This window comes from Myotis nattereri, assembly GCF_964212035.1.
Source record: "Myotis nattereri genome assembly, chromosome: 18".
In the NCBI taxonomy this organism is placed as follows: Eukaryota; Metazoa; Chordata; class Mammalia; order Chiroptera; family Vespertilionidae; genus Myotis; species Myotis nattereri.
In genome coordinates this window covers 32,241,843-32,260,342 of record NC_138093.1, presented here as the reverse complement: position 1 = coordinate 32,260,342, position 18,500 = coordinate 32,241,843, and the positions used below count along the sequence as shown (strand labels likewise).

Here is an 18,500-nt window from a genome sequence, read left to right as displayed (position 1 = left end):
AAGAACCTGGGGCTGGAAACCCACTCAGTTCAGGGCAGGGGACCCTGGGGCGGGCAGGCAGGAGGGGAGGAGGCCCCATGGCTCCCCAGCCCCTGGGTACAGTGGGCGTGGGAGGCAGCAGGAGGCAGTGGGGAGCCAAGGGAAGGAGGCGGGATGGAGTGGGAACAGCTCAGCCCAGGACCTTGGAGGATGGGCACAGCCCTGAGCCGGAGCTTCCCACGGGAGGAAAAGGGAGCGTGCCCACGGCCTGTTACACAAACACAATGCCCGCCACCCAGTGGCCAGGTCCAGGCCCATGTGGATCCAGAGGAAAACCACCAACTTCTGTCCTTGACTCAGTCCAGGTGGACTCAGAGGGGACACCGCAGGTGAGACCTAACTCTGGAGGTCCAGGCAGAGAGGCCAGGCCCAGCCTCCCACCTCCCCAGGCAGAGGCAGCAGCAGACACGGCGTCTGTGGGCGCCCCACTCGCAGCCCCGCAGGCCTGCTGCTGGGAGAGGCCCTCCCTCCGCGTGCCTGGCCTGGGTAGCAGCATAGGCCCAGCTGCTCTTGGAGGGAGAGCAGAGCTTCTCCCCAGGCCACGCACCTCCCGGAGCACCTCCTGGCAGCCCGGGCATATCCACTAACCTCCGAGTGGCCGTTCTACCCGGTACCTGGGCACACACCTGGCTGAGCACATGGACGGGGCACACCCTGGGACATGGTTCCACTTCCCTAGCGGGAGGGAGGGAGGCTGGGCAGACAGGGGGGGGGGGGTGGGTCCAGAGTCCAAAGCCAACCCCGAGCACCTTCCTCTCCTGCTTCCCCTGACGCTGGCGGGGCTGGTGGCTGTGCCTACATTGCTGGGCCAGCCTCATTCTGCTCTCAGGACCTCTGTTTGCCAGTCTCAGAACCTGGAACAGTGAGTGGTGGGAGGAGGCAGGAGGAGAGGGAGGGGGAGAGGGAGGGGGGAGGGAGGGGGGAGGAGGAAGTTTCACAGTCTAGTGCATTCCCATCAGATCAGAGAACGTGGAACACATACAACTTCCCCTTTTCAAGCGCGTCTCTGCCCCCCGTTTCCTTTCAGTTCCTTCCCCTCTGGACCGGGGATGGCACGGCTGGTGGGCTAGACGGGGGCAGGCACCCAGGTACGCAGCCAACTGGGCTCCTGCCCGGCTCCACCGTGGCCTGGCAGGCTCCCTCGCTGTTACCCGGCATGCCCTTCTCCTTGTTAGGGAGGCCTCGCCCTCTTGTTTTCAAAGTTTTATAACAGTATTGTTTGTTGTCCAGCAGATTAAATTCTTTTGGAGGCTGGGGTGGGGGTGGGGGGGGGTTGAAGGAGAGAGAGGAGGGAAAAGAGAGAGGGAGAAAAAAATACAAATAACTTCCATTAGGGCCAAGAGGTGAAATGAGCTCCTTTTTAAACACAGTCCACCTGTCGCGAGAGGCCAGGGGCCAGGAGCCTGTGTTCCCCGCCTCTTGGCCTGTCCTCTCCTGCCCAAGCTGGGAGACAGGTGGTCTCCGACATCCAAGGCTCTTACTCAGGGGCCACGCTGAAAAGAAGAACCAGCTAGTGTCTGCGGGATTCACGTGTGAGCAACCCCCACCCCAAAGAGGTGGCCTGGCCCTAACCGGTTTGGCTCAGTGGATAGAGCATCGGCCTGCGGACTAAAGGGTCCCAGGTTTGATTCCGGTCAAGGGCATGTACCTTGGTTGCAGGCGCATCCCCAGTGGGAGGTGTGCAGGAGGCAGCTGATCGATGTTTCTCTCTCATCGATGTTTCTAACTCTCTATCCCTCTCCCTTCCTCTCTGTAAAAAAAAAAAAAAAAAAAAAAAAAAAAAAAAAAAAAAAAAAAAAGAGGTGGCTTGCCCTGCCGTGGCCTGAGCTGGTCCCAGCAAAGACCCCCGATGCTCACCTCCTCAGGGGTCTGGGGACTAGGAGGGGCGGGGAGGGTCTGCCTACAGGCTCCTGCCCCGCTCAGAGATGGCTCATCTCTGCAGTGAGCGTGTGGCTTGTTCGCATCCGAAATAAAAGTGATACGTTCAAGGATGCCAGAGACACGGAAAGCACCACACCCACGCCCACCCAAGAGCACATGTGCATGGGCAAATGTTCACTCGCTGAAGGAATGGGTGAGAGTGAAGACAGCAAAGAAAGGAGAGAAACAGGCAGCCTAAAACAAGCATGACCTTACAGGAAGGAGGACCCACTGAAATGGCCCCCACCTGTCAGGCCGTTCGAAGCTAAAGCTGCGGGAGTCATAACAAGAAAGGCTACCCGGTTCTCCATATTTAATACAACCCTCATGCAGCCATTAACGGGTTTATTTCCGGCTTTGGGTTTCCTCTAAATAGTATGCCCATGTGCACACACACCTGTGCCTCCAGCAGAGCAGGTACTGCCAGTGGCCCCCGAGCTGTGCATCTGCCTGAGATAGTCCTCTTCTACCTCCTACCTTCTTCCCAGCAAACCAGGCCCGGTCCTGCCTCCTGCCCACCCCCCCCCCACGCCCTACCCCCCACATCTCCAGTGCCCAGCGAAGGTCCCTAGGGCTGTGGGGAGCTCAGGGCGGGCGGTACAAAGTCAGGCTTAGAGCAGCTCAGGGTTCTTTCCTGATAGGGATGAAGGGCACCATGTCTTTGCCCTTTTTTTACTTGCAAATCGTATCAGTCCTACAGGGTCAGTTCCAGAAGTTGTCTCTGCAAGGGGGAACCAGGCGAGAGCTCCCCCCGCCCCCCAGCCTAGGCTTGCCTCAAAGGCAGGAAAGAAAGACAGACCGTGCAGTCCGAGGGCGTTCTAGCCCCTGGGACCCACACCTCATGCTGTTCCAGGCAGCCTCAGCGTCCACCGGCCTGGGGCTGGGAGGACATCCAGTCCTCCGCCCTGACCCCCGCCCTGGCTGCCCCCCAGAGAAAGAGGACTCGTCATTGTTAGGGAGCCCTCAGCAAAGGGGATGCCAGCTCTCCCTGGAGTCTAGCCTAAGTCACCCTCCCTGCGCAGGCTCGGCCATCCTCCCGTCCTCCAGGTGAACAGAAAAAACTGGGATCAAGAGGACAAACCTCCCTCCACCGCAGGGGACCTTACAGACGGCTTCGTCCACCAAAGCTACCCGCTGTGGGTTCCCCATCACAGGGCTCCTCCACAAGCTGAGGCTGGATCCGGGGGGCACAGAGGGACCGACCTGAGCAAACACGGGCATGCGGACCCGTCCAATCGTAAGCCTTCCGCAGGGAACACCTGCAGATCCAGCCTGAACCATCCGGGTCAAGCAAATAAACACACAACACTCCTCGCCCACTTCCTACAAGCCCTGGCTGTTCAACTGAAGATCCCTCAGAGGGCCACCCCGCCAAGAAGACAGGCTGTTCCCTGCTCTGCCTCAGCACCCCTAGAAAGAGTGGGGGTCAGGCTCACTATTCAGGGAGCACAGGTGCCCAGGAATTCTCTGACCCGCCTTCCTCTCCACGGGGGAGGTCTGCCTCTTCGAGTCAGCCATGAAGCCAACGTCCCCCGTTTCCAGGACGGCACCTTACTTCCCACTGGACGTGAGCCAATCCTCCCGGCAGGCGCTGCGCTTTCGCCAGCAGACAGGTAACACACGCAGCGCAGGTGCACGCCGGGCCAGGCGCCGGGCATACCTCCCACACCGGCCGGAGAGACCCTCCAAGGCCCCGCGAACGGGCCTGGTTTCGGAGAGCCGCCTGGCGGAGACGGGCCTGCGTGCACACGCCAGGTGCCGCGCAGCCGGGTCAGTGGTGCGGAGCGTGAGACCTCACAGACGCCGGGGAACGGCTGCTTCCCAGCCGAGAAGCACCGGTCGGTTCTCACAGGCGCTCCAAGGAGCTGAGAGCATCGGAGAACACGAGACCCCGGGTGTTCTGAGAAGAGACCTGCAGCCGACAGAGATCAAGGCAACTGCCGAGACCCACTCCCTATCCCTGCCCCGCCCCACCCCACCGATCCGAGACGGAACACGGCTAGAACCCAAGGAAATGACAACTGGAGTCGGGACCTGGGTCGGACCCAAATTCAGCGGGTACCAGGGATGAGATCTTGGCAGGACTCTCTGGCTGAGCTTCATCAACTATAGGGATAACACCATCTACCCTCGCAGGGCTGCGTGGGGACCAAATGAGCTGGAAAATGTGAAAAGAACTGCGAGCATCACATGGTGTGCGTGAGAGAGGACGGTTGCCGATCAATTCCTCTCCTGCCAGAGTCCCAGCCCAAATCCCCATCCTGGGGCGAGGGCGGTGGGCTCACAGTGCTGAAGCCCAGGTAAGTGTCTAGTAAGCAGATGGTATCTTGGACAGATGGAGCCATTTTTAAAGCCTGCATTCTGGTTAGCGGGCTGCACGATGTGAGCCCTCAGCCCCAGGGGGGAAGGAGTGGACCATGGGGATGGAGGCTGCCCAGGGCCTGGCTCCCAGCCCTGCTGGCCTCGGGCTGGCCTTGCACAACAGCCCGCAGGACCTGGACCTGGGCTCTCCCGCACGCGTGTTATTTTTGCTACCTTTGAACTAGTGACTCAAGACTCAAAAGCCAAAATGAAACTGGCGGCTCTGAGATATTTTTGTTTGTGTGTGTGTTTTTTTTTCTTCTTCTCCTCTCTTTTTAAATAGATGGGCGCAAACAACCTCATGAGAAAAGAGGCTAAATATAAAGGAAAACTTCCTGACAGCAAAGGGCACAGACCCCGAGCAGGTGTCTCGGGGAAGGGCCAGGACACGCAGGACCTGCCTGCACCCCCATGTTCTCTCCGGACTCGGGGCCAGACAGAGCAGTGTGTGCATCTTTCTAGAACACGGCACCTCAACTCACCCCAACCCACAGGCACAGCTTGCCCCGGCAGCTCCCACACGCTGGCCCATCTAGACAAGCCTCTTGGTGGGAGCAGCGTCCCCACCCTCTGTCACCGGAGGGTCCCCATCAGCCACCTTCCCACTTGCTTCTGGGGGAGGGGGCCTTTGAAAGTTGTCCCCACCCGCCTGCCTGCCCTGATTGACAGCATCAGTGCCTCTTCAGAGCACAGGACTGCCGCTGGAGGCGGGTCCTCAGACCCCTCCCCTCTCCCTAGCTGGGGTCCAGCTGCCCTTGTCCGGAGTTTCTGGCTAAGATCTACCTCCACCCACATCCAGGGAGCCCCTGCCGGAGTTGGCAGGAACCTCCCAAAGGCTTCTTTGCCAACCCCCTCATTTTCTCGAGAATGCGAGCGAGTCCCAAAGAGGTAAAGCGAGCGCGCTTTCATCAAGGGAGCCAAGGCCTGCCGACCCGTCTCCACCAAGTCACGGAAGCCCGCGTTCCCTGAGCCCCCACCGCACCCCGTGCCACCGCAGGCCCCTGGCGGCAGAGGGCAGTGTCGGTGGTGGGGAGGGGGGCGGGTGTGACCCAGGGCCAAGAGGAAAGGAGCAGCACGTGGCCTGAGTCACGTGGCCCGGCCGCTGTTCCGCTGGTGCCACGTAAACAAGCCCTGGGCCCTGGAGCTGGCCCCACGGAACTCTCCCTCCCACGTCCCCAGCCGCCCACTGCCTCCGCCTCAAGACATCAGGCTCACCCAGGCCTCGGTAACACGGGGTGACTTCTCGTCCCTTCCCCTCCGCCTGTCCCTTCCCTATCGCCACCATCTCAGAAGCATGTGCTGTGCCAGGAGAGGCTGGGCACAGAGCTCTGCCTCCCCCGGGCACATATTTTACCGGTGACTCGGCAAAGCCGTATCCCGAGGTGCCCGTGCTGTGGGGCAAGGGGCGCGGTGACCGGGCTGAGGCAGGGACACCGGCAGGCGCCGCTGAGGGTGGGAGACGGAGCCCCGAGGGCCGCCACGGCCAATGGACACACCCTGGTCTGCGGGAGACCCACGGCCTGATGGCTACGGCCTCCGAGGTCCGTGCCAGTTCCTCTGAGCTGTGCGGACCTTGGATGCCTTTCCTAGGTGACAGAACGAGAGGGTTTGGCATCCATCTCCATCCTAACTCTCTGGAGGCCCGAAGACTATGGCTTCCCCGTGTGGCTGAGGTCCTTCGGGCCCCTACATTCCCTCCCGACCAACATCTGGACCCCCACTCCTTATGCGTGGGGGTCCTCCTTTCCCGGAACGTCTACTTTATGTTCCTTTTCATTCTGTTTATTCCTGTTTTCTAGCTCCGCCACACCAGCATGCTGCCTCCCCAGCACCCCGTCCAGGCCCTGGCACATGGCAGAGGCCGAATCCAGATTTGAGGAGGGGATGGATTTGCCTGCTCCGTCCTGCCCGTCCATGGATATCCCAGAGGGCCTTCCTGGGCCCGGCCTCCCCCCCGAAACGGGCGCCTGGCCTTCCACTCTGTTCACATCTGTTCTCCTGGCCGCCTCCCCACGGAGGGCCTCAGCTCCCCAAAATGTCTGCACCAGCCCCAGCGGGCGAGAATGAAAAGCACAGGCTTTGGACGTGCCTGGGTTGAAATCTCAGCAACCCCACTTACCGTGTGAGTGACCTTGGTGAAGTCACTTCACAATCACAGTTTCTTTCACCGTGAGAGGGAAGTAACACCTGCTTCATACGGTGGTTCTGACGCTGAAATCAGATAAGCAGAGGCGGGCTCTGCACACAGGTCAGTTTCCCTTTCCCGGGACTGCCTGCTGACCAAGAGCTCTGCTGCCCACCCCACGCCTCCCAGGCTCAGCACGGGCCCTGAGCTGGGCTCCAAGCGCAACACACACGTCCATTCCAGGCCCCAGCAGGCAGCCCTGGCTGGACACGGGATACACCCTCCCACGCCCTCCTGGCCTTCAACCTGCGATCAATGCACAGCCATCTCCCTACGTGGCGTTCTCCATCCTCATCCGCCCGCTCCTCCCCTGCCCAGGCTCAACATGATTGCATCAGGTTCTGCATGGGCCTTGGGGCCTGCAGGTGTTCCCCGGCTCTATCGGCCCACAGGCAGCTCCCGTGGAGGGAGCCAGCAGGAACCCAACCCCAGCCTCTGCTTTCCTCACAGACACTACAAGTCCCAGAAGAACAAAGCGAAGTGAGGGCCTTCCTGGAACAGCCAGCTGGTGGGAAAGGGCAGGCGGTATCTCTCGCATATCTCCCAGGAAGGCAACGTGCCCACAGAAGTGACCGGCACAAGGTACAGATCCTCTCTGAAGCTGTGGCTGCAGCCTCGGGGGCACCGGTGCCAGGGGACAGAGCCAAGGCATGCATTAAACCGTTCACAGCCCCGACCAGACCAGGATTCAATGGGACCGAGAAGGTGCTGACCAATCAGGTCCCCTGGCAGGGCCCCGCCTCCAATGCCCGCTGCCCAAGCCACGCCACCACAGCTCGGGTGCCACCAGCTCGGTTAACCTCTGCTGGACTCAGATGGAAAGGCCTCACCCTGCCACCTGGCTTCCAGACCACAAGGATCCAAAGGTCAAGGAAAAAGTGCCAGATATGCCTGTCCTACCCGCACCCCCTCCCCCGCTGCCCTCCCCAGGAGGTGTCAACTGCTCTGCTGGCCTGACTTGCAACACATAGTGCTCCCGGCTGGTGAGCAGGGACAAAAGAATGAGGAGAGGAGCACACATAGGAAAATCAACAGGGAAGCTCCACCCGGGTCTGGAAAGGCCAGAGGTGACAGGCACGTTAGCTGCCCACCCTGGCTCTCCCAATCTGGACAGGCAGGGCTGTGAATGGGAGTGGCGGTCACCCAGAGCCGGGCCAGGGATGCACTGCACACGGGAGAGCAGAGGCCCCTTGAGCATGGCCAACAGCTCCGTCTGGCTCCAGCCCCACAGCCAGCGCATCTGGAGGGACTTGGCCCGCACCTCGTCGTCTCCCCAGCGGCACCAGAGTCGATCCCTCCTCTTTATTCATGTTCCAGACCCAACACCCTTAGCCATCGCTTGCTCCATGGCTGCTGGAGGGGCTGAGACTGGTCAAGTTCCTTGAAGGAAGAGAAACCCGACTCATCCCCACAGCCCTGGGTGCCTCCGTCTGGAGCAGTGGTTCTCAACCTTGGCTGCACATTAGAATCACCTGGGAATCTTTTTAAAATCCTGATTTCTGGGCCTCATCCTCCGGAAACTCTGTTTCTTTGTGATGGGGTGGGGCCACAACATGAGTAACAAAGAAACAGAATTTCCGGAGGACGAGGCCCAGAAATCAGGATTTTAAAAAGATTCCCAGGTGATTCTATTGTGCAGCCAAGGGTGAGAGCCACTGGTCTGGAGGATCTCAGGCTGCTCAGAGCCAATTCACAGATGCATCTCAGATGGGAAGAGAAATGAAAGAAATGAGACATGGTGGCAGCACTGGCCTGCCTTCCCAGGGGAGGGAGTGGGGTGAGGAAAAGAGAGCGGAGAGGTGGGGCCCCACAGGGCCTCCAGGTGTTGGCGAGGGTGTCATCAAATTACGCAGCAGCCCTCCTTTCCTCTTCAGACACCAGACAAAGCTGCCCCGGCGAATTCCAACCAGCACCACTGGCCCAGAGCGTTGCCGGAATCTACTCGGTAGGGGTGAGGTTTCCCGGCGACAAGGCCAGCGCCGGGAGTCGGCTCTCTGAATTGTCTCTACAAGGCGACAGGCCTCCCCAGTTCTGCAGCCGTCATCGTTTTTAATCACCCATGCTATTATCCTCAAGCGAGGCAGAGAAAAACATTTCTCCATCCACTGCCTACAGATGCTCTGCCATGGCTTACTGGGCGTGGAATTTTTTTTTTTTTTAAGGCCAAGGCAATAATAGCTTAGAGGAAGAAAGTGACACTGACACACACACACACACACACACACACACACACACAAAGGTAGGCAACCCGGGCAGTGTGGCTCGGTGGTTGAGCATCAACCTATGAACCAGGAGGTCATGGTTCAATTCCCGATCACGGCACATGCCCAGGTTGCGGGCTCAATCCCCAGTGTGGGGCGTGCAGGAGGCAGCCGATCAACGATTTTTCTCTCATCACTGATGTTTCTATCTCTCTCTCCCTCTCCCTTCCTCTCCGAATTCAATAAAAATATATTTTTTAAAAAAGGTAGGGAAAGAGCCCCTAAATCTACTGCCCAGGCCACAGTCTACACTCCAGACTGAGCTCTAGGCTGAGGCCACAAGACTAAAGGTGCTAGAGTAAGAAAGGACATCCCCAGAGATGACTCCGGGAAGAGGACACCCCAGTGCCAGGCGGGTTCCCAGGACCTTGAGGGGTTACAGCCAGAAGCTCAGGCTACGTGATATACTGGGGGCTGAGGAGAGTAGCCCTCAGTGACGCGGGAGACACAACTGCTCTGCCGGCAGCCACACCCAGCAACCTCCCAGCCACCTCCCACACACCCCAGCAGCCGGGTCGCTTCGCGGGCCACCTGCCCCCAGTATCTGCTGGCGACGAACCCCATTCACAGAAGAGCTGGGAGGAAGAGAATGGGAAGGAGAGAAAAGTCGTTTGGGAGACTCTGGATGAAGACGTTGAAGGATTCCTCACCGAATAAGGAAAATGGCCTCCATGGGAAGAGAAGGGGTTGGGGAAAAAACGAGAAGGGGACAGGCCACACCTGACTTACCCGGGCGGCCGGGAAGGGGTTAAGTCATATTTTCCAGGCTGCATCAGGTTTCCACGGAGCAGCCTGGTGGTGCGCCACATCCATCAGCACTTTGGGTCCCGGAACCGCAGCGGTGGCTCACCAGCACCTGCAAGAGGGAGAAGGCAGAGAATCCAGCCCACTCTGCCTGTACCACCCAGCATGACACCCCCAGTCGCCACCAACTCTCCCGAGGTCGGCTGACACCTCTGCCTGGCGAAGGCAGATTTCCAGAAACTCCAAGGGGGGTGGGGGGTGAGGGCAGGGAGCAGGCGCAGTTCCCGGATGCCGGATGCCGGAGCTGAGCTTGCCCTCATGTATCCTAAAGAAAATCAAAGGAAGGAGGAGGAAGGGGTGGGGAAAGGCAGGGAAGACAAGAGGTCCAACAGAAGGAAGGGGGAGGTCAAGGCAAGGCAAACAGGAAACGCAGAAGACATACCAGAGGCTGGTCTTCGCCACGGGTCACGCTGTGCCTTCAGCCACATCCAGGGCCACAGCCAGGGCCTGGTCTCTCCTCGTCCAAAGTCCAAATCCATCGAGGCTGTCAGCCCCTCCTACATCAGTACCCTCATCCATATGACCTTTGTATCCGTCCGCATCTGAATGAGGGGAAGAGAGCTTGGCAGCCCTGAATCGGGCGAAAACACACACACACACACACACACACACACACACACACACACACACACGCCCCTCCCAGAACGAAAGGCCCCTGAGAGATGCCTCACTCTCTAGGTTCTGATCCTCTGGTAGAACTACTCCTCTCCCACAGGGGAGGGCAGACACGTCCGATAAGAATTGCTTAGCGAAGGCTATATATAGTCTAGGTTCCAACCGGCCTAGAGATTTGGAGCTAGAACTTGGCAGAGAACCATGCTAGATGCTGGCAAGGACCAGCCTCCCTCAGCCAGCCAACTGAGAGCCTCACCTCCCTGCCGGGGGCAGGGAGGGCAAACAGGGTCCTTCCATTTGGCCCATTAACACTCTGCACTGAGGGACACGGGCTTTCGGCTCCATGTTAGGGAAAACCGACGTCTCCGAAATGAGAGGGGTGTGTGTGGGGGGGCTGAACCCCGAGTTCTAGCCTCTCTCCAGCTCTCCGCACAGCAGGAGAAAAGCAATCCAGTCCTCTCTTCCGGAGCACCAAGGGTGGGGCGTGCCGGAACAGAATGGAGACACCACAGCAGCTGGCTGGGGTCAAAAAACATCTATCCGCTCCCAATGTCTGAAGGAATAAAAGAGTGCAGACAAATACTTACGGCACGGAGCCAGGCTGCCACGCATCTGTCTCTTTTTTGGGGGGGTTACAAATAAATGCAAACGGGCGCACATGACCCCACAGGATGGCCGCTGTCTTCTGCAACCAGCACCCTCCTCAGCTGGGCCGTGTCTCCACGAAGTTGTCACTCACGGAGCTCAACTCCTCTTGAGTTCTCTGTGGGGAAGAAGCAAAAGGAAGACGGGTGGGCTCAGCTACGGGGCCAGCCACAAGCAATTCGTTGTGCAGGCTCCAGCCAGGCCCCGCTAGGGTTACGATGTGGCCCTGGGACCCTGGCCCTCCGCGGCAGCTCAGCATCCAATGACAGAAGCAACACTTTGCCGGGCCCGTCGTCCTGGGGAAAGACCAGTGCCAATGGGCACAGCGTCTTGTCAAGGAGGGCCTGTCCACCAGCTCTTTCAAAGACAACCTGAGGCTGGCATGGCTTGGTGGTTGAGCGTCGACCTGTGAACCAGGGGGGTCATGGTTGGATTCACATGCCCGGGTTGTGGGTTCGATCCCCAGTGGGGGGCGCGCAGGAGGCAGCTGACCAATGAATCAATGATTCTCTCTCATCTTTGATGTTTCTACCCTTCTCTCCCTCTCCCTTCCTCTCTGAAATCAATAACATTATTAAACAACAACAACAAAACCGGAGGGACGACGGAGCTCTCTGAACTACAGCATCGGGGCTCTCTTCATACACACAGCTTCTGGACAACGAAACAGGAGGCTCAAAGCATCCAACACCCACCTCTAGATGATTTTTTTTAGGTCAAGTTGCTCTGTACTCAGGCTCAAAGAGACATGACGCAAAGGGGCTGGTGCTGCCTGTGAGCTCTGGGTGGGGACGGCCGGCTCACCCATCGCTCTGACCAACTGTCCGCTGTGACCTCGGTCAGGTCTCCCTGCTCCCTCAGCCTCCCAAGGCCCCCAAGCCACTCCTTCCAGAGGTCCCCCGTGAGTCCCGCCCGAGGTCTCTGGGGAAGGGAGGAGGTGCCAGCATCGCCTGTGGGGACGCGTGAGACGGAGCAAGGGGACACAGGGACGGGAGGCCGGGAGCCCCGGGCCAGGCTGCCCCTCCGTCCCCACCCACAGGTGGTCGGCTCCCCTGCCCTGCGACACGGAAGGGGGAGGAGAGCGAGCGAAGCCAGATGCTGGGGATAATGGTTTGGCCACCATTCAGCGGCAATGGAGCTCCGCGTTCTCCCTTCCTCCCAAGCAGGGATGGTGGGGCGGGGCCGGCGGGCGGGCGGGGCTTGGGGGCAGGTCACATGCACTCAGCGCAATGCGGCAGATTCAGGAAAAGCCTAGAACCCTGAGCCGCCATGACACACACACACACACACACACACACACACACACACACACCCAGGTCAGGAACTCAAGGTCTATAATTTTCCCTGAGAAGGGAGGGAGGCAGATGAAGGGGAGATAAGCTTTGATTTGGGAAGGCAGGAAAGGGGAGGCCCAAGCAGGCTACTCAAGAGCTGAGCTTCAGCTTAAGGCCAGGGATGCGTCTCCACCATCTTCACACGATGCCAGCTGAGAAAAACCTAAGATGCCACATCCCCACGATGGGCATTTGTTCGTGGGGTCCCGGAGCGCTCCTGCTAGCCCGGCCCCCACCCCAAGAAGAGACCCCCACCTTCTGTCCAAGGCAACCAGCCACAGGGAGGCATCCCCAAGGGGCCCTGGCAAGATGTCTCCCATTTGGGACTCATGAGAGGAGCTCAAGAAGCGACCCTGTTTGTCAAGTTCATCTGAAAATACAAACAGCTGCATGTTCTTCTCCGATTCTAAGAAGCAAGGGCCCACAGAACCCTGGCGAGTCCCCGGGGCTCCCCCCGGCCCCAATACCCAGCGGTGGGCTTCTTGCTGCCCAGCCCGTGTTGAAAACGACCCTGGTGGCCGCCGTGGGGTCAGCTCCCAGCCCCGACAAGCTGCGTCTGCTTTCACGCTGACAGAATGTCCTGGCCATTCAGCTGAGCGCTCCATCTTCCTGCTCCCAACGCACTGAGTCATCATCCAGAGAGGAAAAAAACAACAGAGCAGCCGTCACCAGGGTCCCCACTGCCGTCGGCTGGCGACTCATGGCTGTCGTCACTCTCCGCTCTGCAGCCCCAGAATTGGTGACGAGGGGCCTCGGGGTGCCCGGCTCCCCTCCCACGGATGCGTGGCAGGAAGCAGGCAGCCACTGCTGCGAGGAGGGGAGGGAAACTAACCTGGCATCCAGAGGCTCCCAGGAAGGCGCCCCGGTTAACCCTCCCTCTGCCACCACCGGTCCTCCGGCTCCGTTCCCGTGGCCTCGCTCTGAGGCAGACGGTGGAGGGGCATTTACTCTGGGTGGGGAAGGGCACGCCTGGCAGGCTTCAGGTGCCTGCTGTCTGGGGACCTTCTCCGCACTCCCACTCCCTGGCTCTGCTTCTGCTGTCCCTGAAGGCACGCAAGCTCCCCTCGCCCCCATTTCTTCTCGAGCCCAGCCAACTGCTGTGTTCCTTCCTCATGTCCCTGCAAACCTACTGGGTAGGGGCAAGGGAGCCACACTTTCGGTCGGGAACCTATTTGCTTGGCAAGGTATCAGGCATTTCTGTGTAGTCACAGTGGCTCCGTCTTCCTGACTGAGGACACGGAGACTTAGGAAGATCAAGTAATTTGTCTAAAACCACCCGGGGAAGACGAGGCAGGGTCCAGACGCAAACCTCCGTCTGTGCAAGAGCAATCCATGTCCCTGCTCTCTGCCTCCCACGCTCTCCCCTCCCTTCTGGGTTCTGGAGCTGATTTCTGCTCAGAAGACACCATACCCCACCCAACCTCCTCATCCTCTTCCAGGATCACTGAGGTTTGTCCATCCATCCATATCAGCTATAAAGCAAGAAGCCGGCCTCATGAATGAAAGTGGCCACAACCGAAGAGGATAAAGTCAATGAGGGTGGTATGGGCCAGCTAAGGGACCCAGGCCGTAGGTGCAAAAGGACCGGCTACCCAAAGTCCCACCCCGCATGAGGAGCTTACAAAATTCCTTAAATAGTCATGTTGGGGGGACCTACCTCGTCGTTCAAAGGCATTTTGCAGTCACAGAGGATGGAGAGAGGGAAAAAACACACAAAGGCTTTGAGAGACCAGGGTTCGAACCATGATCAGAACACTTACCAGCCACGGGTGCTCCCCGCAGGGTTGGGGTAAGGAATAAATGAAATGACCGCTGTGAGAGAGCTGGATGGGGGACCCAGCAGGGAGGAGGCACCCACTGGCTACGTGTGAGCTCACAATCTAATAGGTGACGTGAGATTTACAGATAAAAAACAACAACTAAAGGAGCATAAAGGGGGGATGAAGCCCATGGGAGCTGGGCCCAAGGGGGCAGGGGTGGCTCTGAGGACCCCGCTGGTGAAGGGGAGGACAGGTCCGCGGGGGACAGCGGGCACTGCGGCAGGTGGGTGGGTGCCACGGAAAATGCCACCGGTGAAAGCAGAGACGGGAAAAGCAAGCAAAAGGAAGTCACCTGGCTTTGCGAGAATCTGTGGCCACCTAGGGACAGGATCTAAGGCTGGCTGCAGACAGCCCCCGGCAGGCAGCCTGCGAGGGGAAGGCTCTCCTCTGGATCGAGGAGAAACCATTTCACGTTTCTGGGCAGGAAGACAAGATGGCTGCTGCACGCAGCTGGTCGGGAATGGCATGGGGAATGGCACGGGGACGGGGACGGGGACGGCAGGGCGCCTGCTGGGCTCAAGGGATCGGCTCTGGCAGGGGCCTGAGCACAAACAGAGGGGAAAATGGCAAACAGGCAGGGTCATCCGAACAGATCCTCGAACTGCCAGGGACCCCCCAACCCCTGCCTGTGGGAGGCTGCCTGCCCCAGGCAGACCTATTTGGGGAACCCCAAGCACAGATCCCACACGTCTAAGATGAGCTGCCATGGCTCTGCCTCCTCTCCACGCCCCCCCCACCCCCAAGATCCAGCCGTTCGCCCGACAGCCCTAAGCCTCAGGCTGAGGCATGATGACCCAGGCCTTGGTTCAGCAGGGCCCACGCTCTGGCAACGCCCGGGCCCCAGTGGTGAACCCCCACCAGGGCTGTGCTTGGGGTTGGGACTGGGCCACCTTCACTGCGGCAGCCACTGATGCCCACCTCTGCCCCCCCGCATGCCCCCCCCGCTCCCCCCCCCCGTCACAGCCCCTGCACCCCCCCTCCCCGCCCACTGCAGAACCAGAAAAACCAACGCCACCATGTCAGAGACCAGCACACATACCTCCAAAATGGCAGCCTTGCAAGAAAAGGAGTCCAAGCATATTATCAGCCCACCTAGGGAACGGAGGGCCAGTGACAAGAGTAGTCGACGGCCAACCACCTCCCACCGGGGCCTCCCAACCTTTCCTCACTCTCCCAACTGGCACATCGTCCCCCTCAGAAACTGCCTCTCAAACGCCAGAAGCATAAGGGGGAAGGAAGGGCATCAGCCCATGCCCCCGGGAGGTCCTGGGGGCCAGAGGTGGCCCCGGGCACTCAGAAGGACAGCCTACGTTCTACACCCCAATACGAGGAACAGCTGTCTGCAAACCTAGCTCCTACCTCGGACCGGACGAGAGCGGAACCTTTCATGGCCCCCCTGTGAGACCCTCCCCAGCTTCGTGGGCCCCGGGAGCCAGGAGGCAGGCTGGCGAGGAAAGGCCGAGCAGGCGCAGCCGTGCCCTCCGTTATGTAAGAAGAAGGGCGGTGCTGCCCTAGGCCAGAGACCCAGGGCGCATTGCGCTCCCAGATGCGCAGTCATGGGCGGGGGCCACTGCGCAGGGCAGGGCTCGGGGACCCCCTCCCCACCAATGTGAGACCTGCACCACAGACGGGATGGGGAGCTGGAATCCTGAATTTCCCCCGTCCCCTGCCCCCCAACCAGAGGAACAGCCTGCTGCCCTAGTTTTGCTCTCACTCTCGTCTCTCCCCAGAAGGACAAGCCTGGCTCACCTCTCAGGCCCCAGGGGCTCTCCCTGAAACCCCACCTGATACGCAGCTTCTGAGCAACGCCCGGGGGGTCGGTCCCATCCTCACCTTTGCAAGCGCCAGGGAGCAGCAGCTTCCAGAAGGCAGGTCCTTCCCACACTGGGCTCAGCTCTGGGCAGCCCCAGACGTCAATGCAAATCGCTGGTCCCCCCTGGGAGTAGCCCAGAGTCAGCAGGAAGCCCGGGGGGTGGCAGTAGCAGCGGCAGCAGCTCTGCCCTACCTTGCCCGGGCGTTTCCAGGGGAGCCAAGAATTATTTTGCCGCAACACTGAGGTGTGTCTGGTTGGAAAATTCCCTTTTCTGACACCAAACTAAAGGACAGATATTTTCTTCCAGTTGGGCCAACCCTCTGTGCACCTGTCTACCTCCCCAGCCCTTCCCCCTGTACGAAGTTTGGGGTGCCCTGAGCTCCTCTTCCTTCGAGTGCATGAAATAAAAAGGCCCAGGAAGAGGCTTCTGCTGGTCAGTCAACAGCAGGCACCCAGGAGCACATACGCACACCCCTAAACAGATTTTAGAAAGCTGCTGGGCTTCTCCCCCCTCCCCTTGAAGCAAGTGAAATGCAAATTCAGATTTGATACCTTGCCCTCAGCCAATGAGAGAGAGGTTTTCACCTGCCACGGGCCAACCCACCAATCAGAGGAAGTGTCTGGAGTGAGAGCCCTCCCCTGGCCAATGGAAGGCCAGCTCAGTCACTTAGTTAATGATGCAGCAGTACAAGGAAGGCCATCACATGTGAACTGGAAGGGTGCCAACATGGAGACACAGAGCGCGCAAGGTAAACAACTTTCCAACGCCAAAGGGATGACATTTAATCTCTAAATGCCGGCTTCCCTGCTCAGCTCGTCTTTAAACCCTCTCGGCTGGCCCCCCACACCCCGGGAACCTCACTACCTGTCCCCCCAGAGATCCTAACAAGATGCAACAGTGACTGCGTCACCATTCCCCACTTTCCCCAACTACGCAGTGACAAACCAACCAGCTTCACCCCACGTCTCCCAGCCCACACCCCACCCTGCCCACCTGCTCCTCACCAGCCAGATTCCCAGGGCTGAGCGTTTCCCTAAGGCAGCCCCTGGGCAACTGTGCCCTGGCCTCCCTCTCAGCACCTCTCCTTCTCACTCCCCCCCCCGCCCCCCCTTCCACCTGAGACCTGCTCGGACAGACAGACAGTGCTGACACTTAACCTGGAAAACCAGTCCGTATGTCTGCCCAACAGGAGAAAAGGAGGATAAAGAGGAGGAGGTCAGGTGGGACGCCTGGGACAGCTTGCTCCTCTCTCCTCGCCCCTGAACAGGTTTGAGCAGCTGACACGAAGGGAAAAGAAACTGAAGTGGGGGGAAAAAAAAGCTCTCTCTCCAAGAAAAAAATAGCAAAAAGTGAGAAAGGGGGTGAGAAACACAGACCGCCCACATACGCAGAGACATCGCCCCCGATCCCAGCAAATACGTACGTGGGGGAAGAAGAGGGTTACGCCATCAAGTCCTGAAGCCCATCGGACCGCCCATCGCCGGCTGCGCAGACCCAAATCTTGGTCCGGCTGTAAGATGCCGCAGTCTCGAATGTTCCAGAAATCGGTCCGGTTAAGTCTTCCACTGTGGCCCCACCACCTCTTGCTCCCACCCCTACCTCCCCCCACCACCACCTCCTCCCCACGGGAACCGCCCGTGCCACCTTGCGTATCATCCTCTTAGAGCCTAGGCTACCCAGAGGCCTCCAGCCCCCAGCAGATTTCTGAACGGCTTGGCAAGTGAGCTGGCAGAACCTGGTGCCCGGTGTTGCTATGACTTGTTTCTTGATTTCTCTCTCTCTGCTGCAGCACGGCTGTTGCTAGCAGACCTATCGACGGAGCGCTCTCTCTCTCTCCCTCTCCCCCTCTCTCTCTCTGAGCTCTGTGACGCAGATCTAAATTCTCCAGTCTGCTCCTTGTGTTGCAAGAGCAGAACTGCAGCTTTTCCCCTGGAGAGCCTGAGGGCAGTGCCAAGGCTGGTCAAACAAGGCAAAAAAAAAAAAAAAAAAAAAAAAGTTGGGCCTGCACTCGGCTCCCTGGCCACACTTTCCCCGGTCCCATTTTTACCCCACACCTCACTGCTCTGGGGCATCGAGAGCCTGGTCCCCGCAGGCTCACACCTTCCCTGAGGGCTTCCCAGCCACAAGACCAGCTTAACTCTTTGAGGGACAGCACCCACAAGGCAGACAGGGCTGTCCCACACCAAATGTTGCGTCATCTTTTCTTGAGCCCTGGGAGAAGGCCCTGTGAGCTCCTCCCGGCTGGCCATAAGAAGAAAATGGTCCTCACCCTGAGACCACTGTCCTGTTAACTCTTTCTGCCACAGACAAGTCCAGATTCACTGCGCAGCTGGTCTGTGCTGTGTTTTGCTTTTTTGGCCCCCAACCAGGACCTTTTTCTCCCTGGAATTTCCTAAAGACAAGAAGTGTAATTAAAACATTGCCTGGCTTATCCCACGAGTGAGATCCTTGTGTCGGGGCAGGAACCGGAGAGCCCAAATTGAATGGCAGCCTGAAGAATCCAGAGCAAAAGCGTCTGGGTCTCCATTCTTCCTGAGCTCAGAATTTTAGAGACGGGGTGGATCCGTCCAAATCGCTCCTCAAAAGGCACTTATGCCACACTCAGTCCCGGAGATCCAGGTTGCTGAGTCATTTGTTCCCAAGAAGATCCTCCGACAACATGAAAAGCAGCAAAACAGGGCGGCAGCCACGCCTGGACCCGG

At 59.1% G+C, this 18,500-nt stretch overlaps 1 long non-coding RNA gene across 1 annotated transcript in view; it reads right to left on the bottom strand.

Annotated features, from left to right (window-relative positions):
* Positions 1–8,664: 8,664 nt before the first annotated feature.
* The window catches only part of LOC308534483, a 56,470-nt gene continuing 46,634 nt past the window's right edge, over positions 8,665–18,500 (bottom strand). Inside the window, exons 4-6 of the long non-coding RNA XR_013997199.1 lie at positions 10,773–10,948; positions 9,953–10,112; positions 8,665–9,622 (exon numbers count right to left, since the gene is read on the bottom strand). This is a non-coding gene — a long non-coding RNA (uncharacterized lncRNA). The remainder of the gene's footprint in view (positions 9,623–9,952; positions 10,113–10,772; positions 10,949–18,500) is intronic.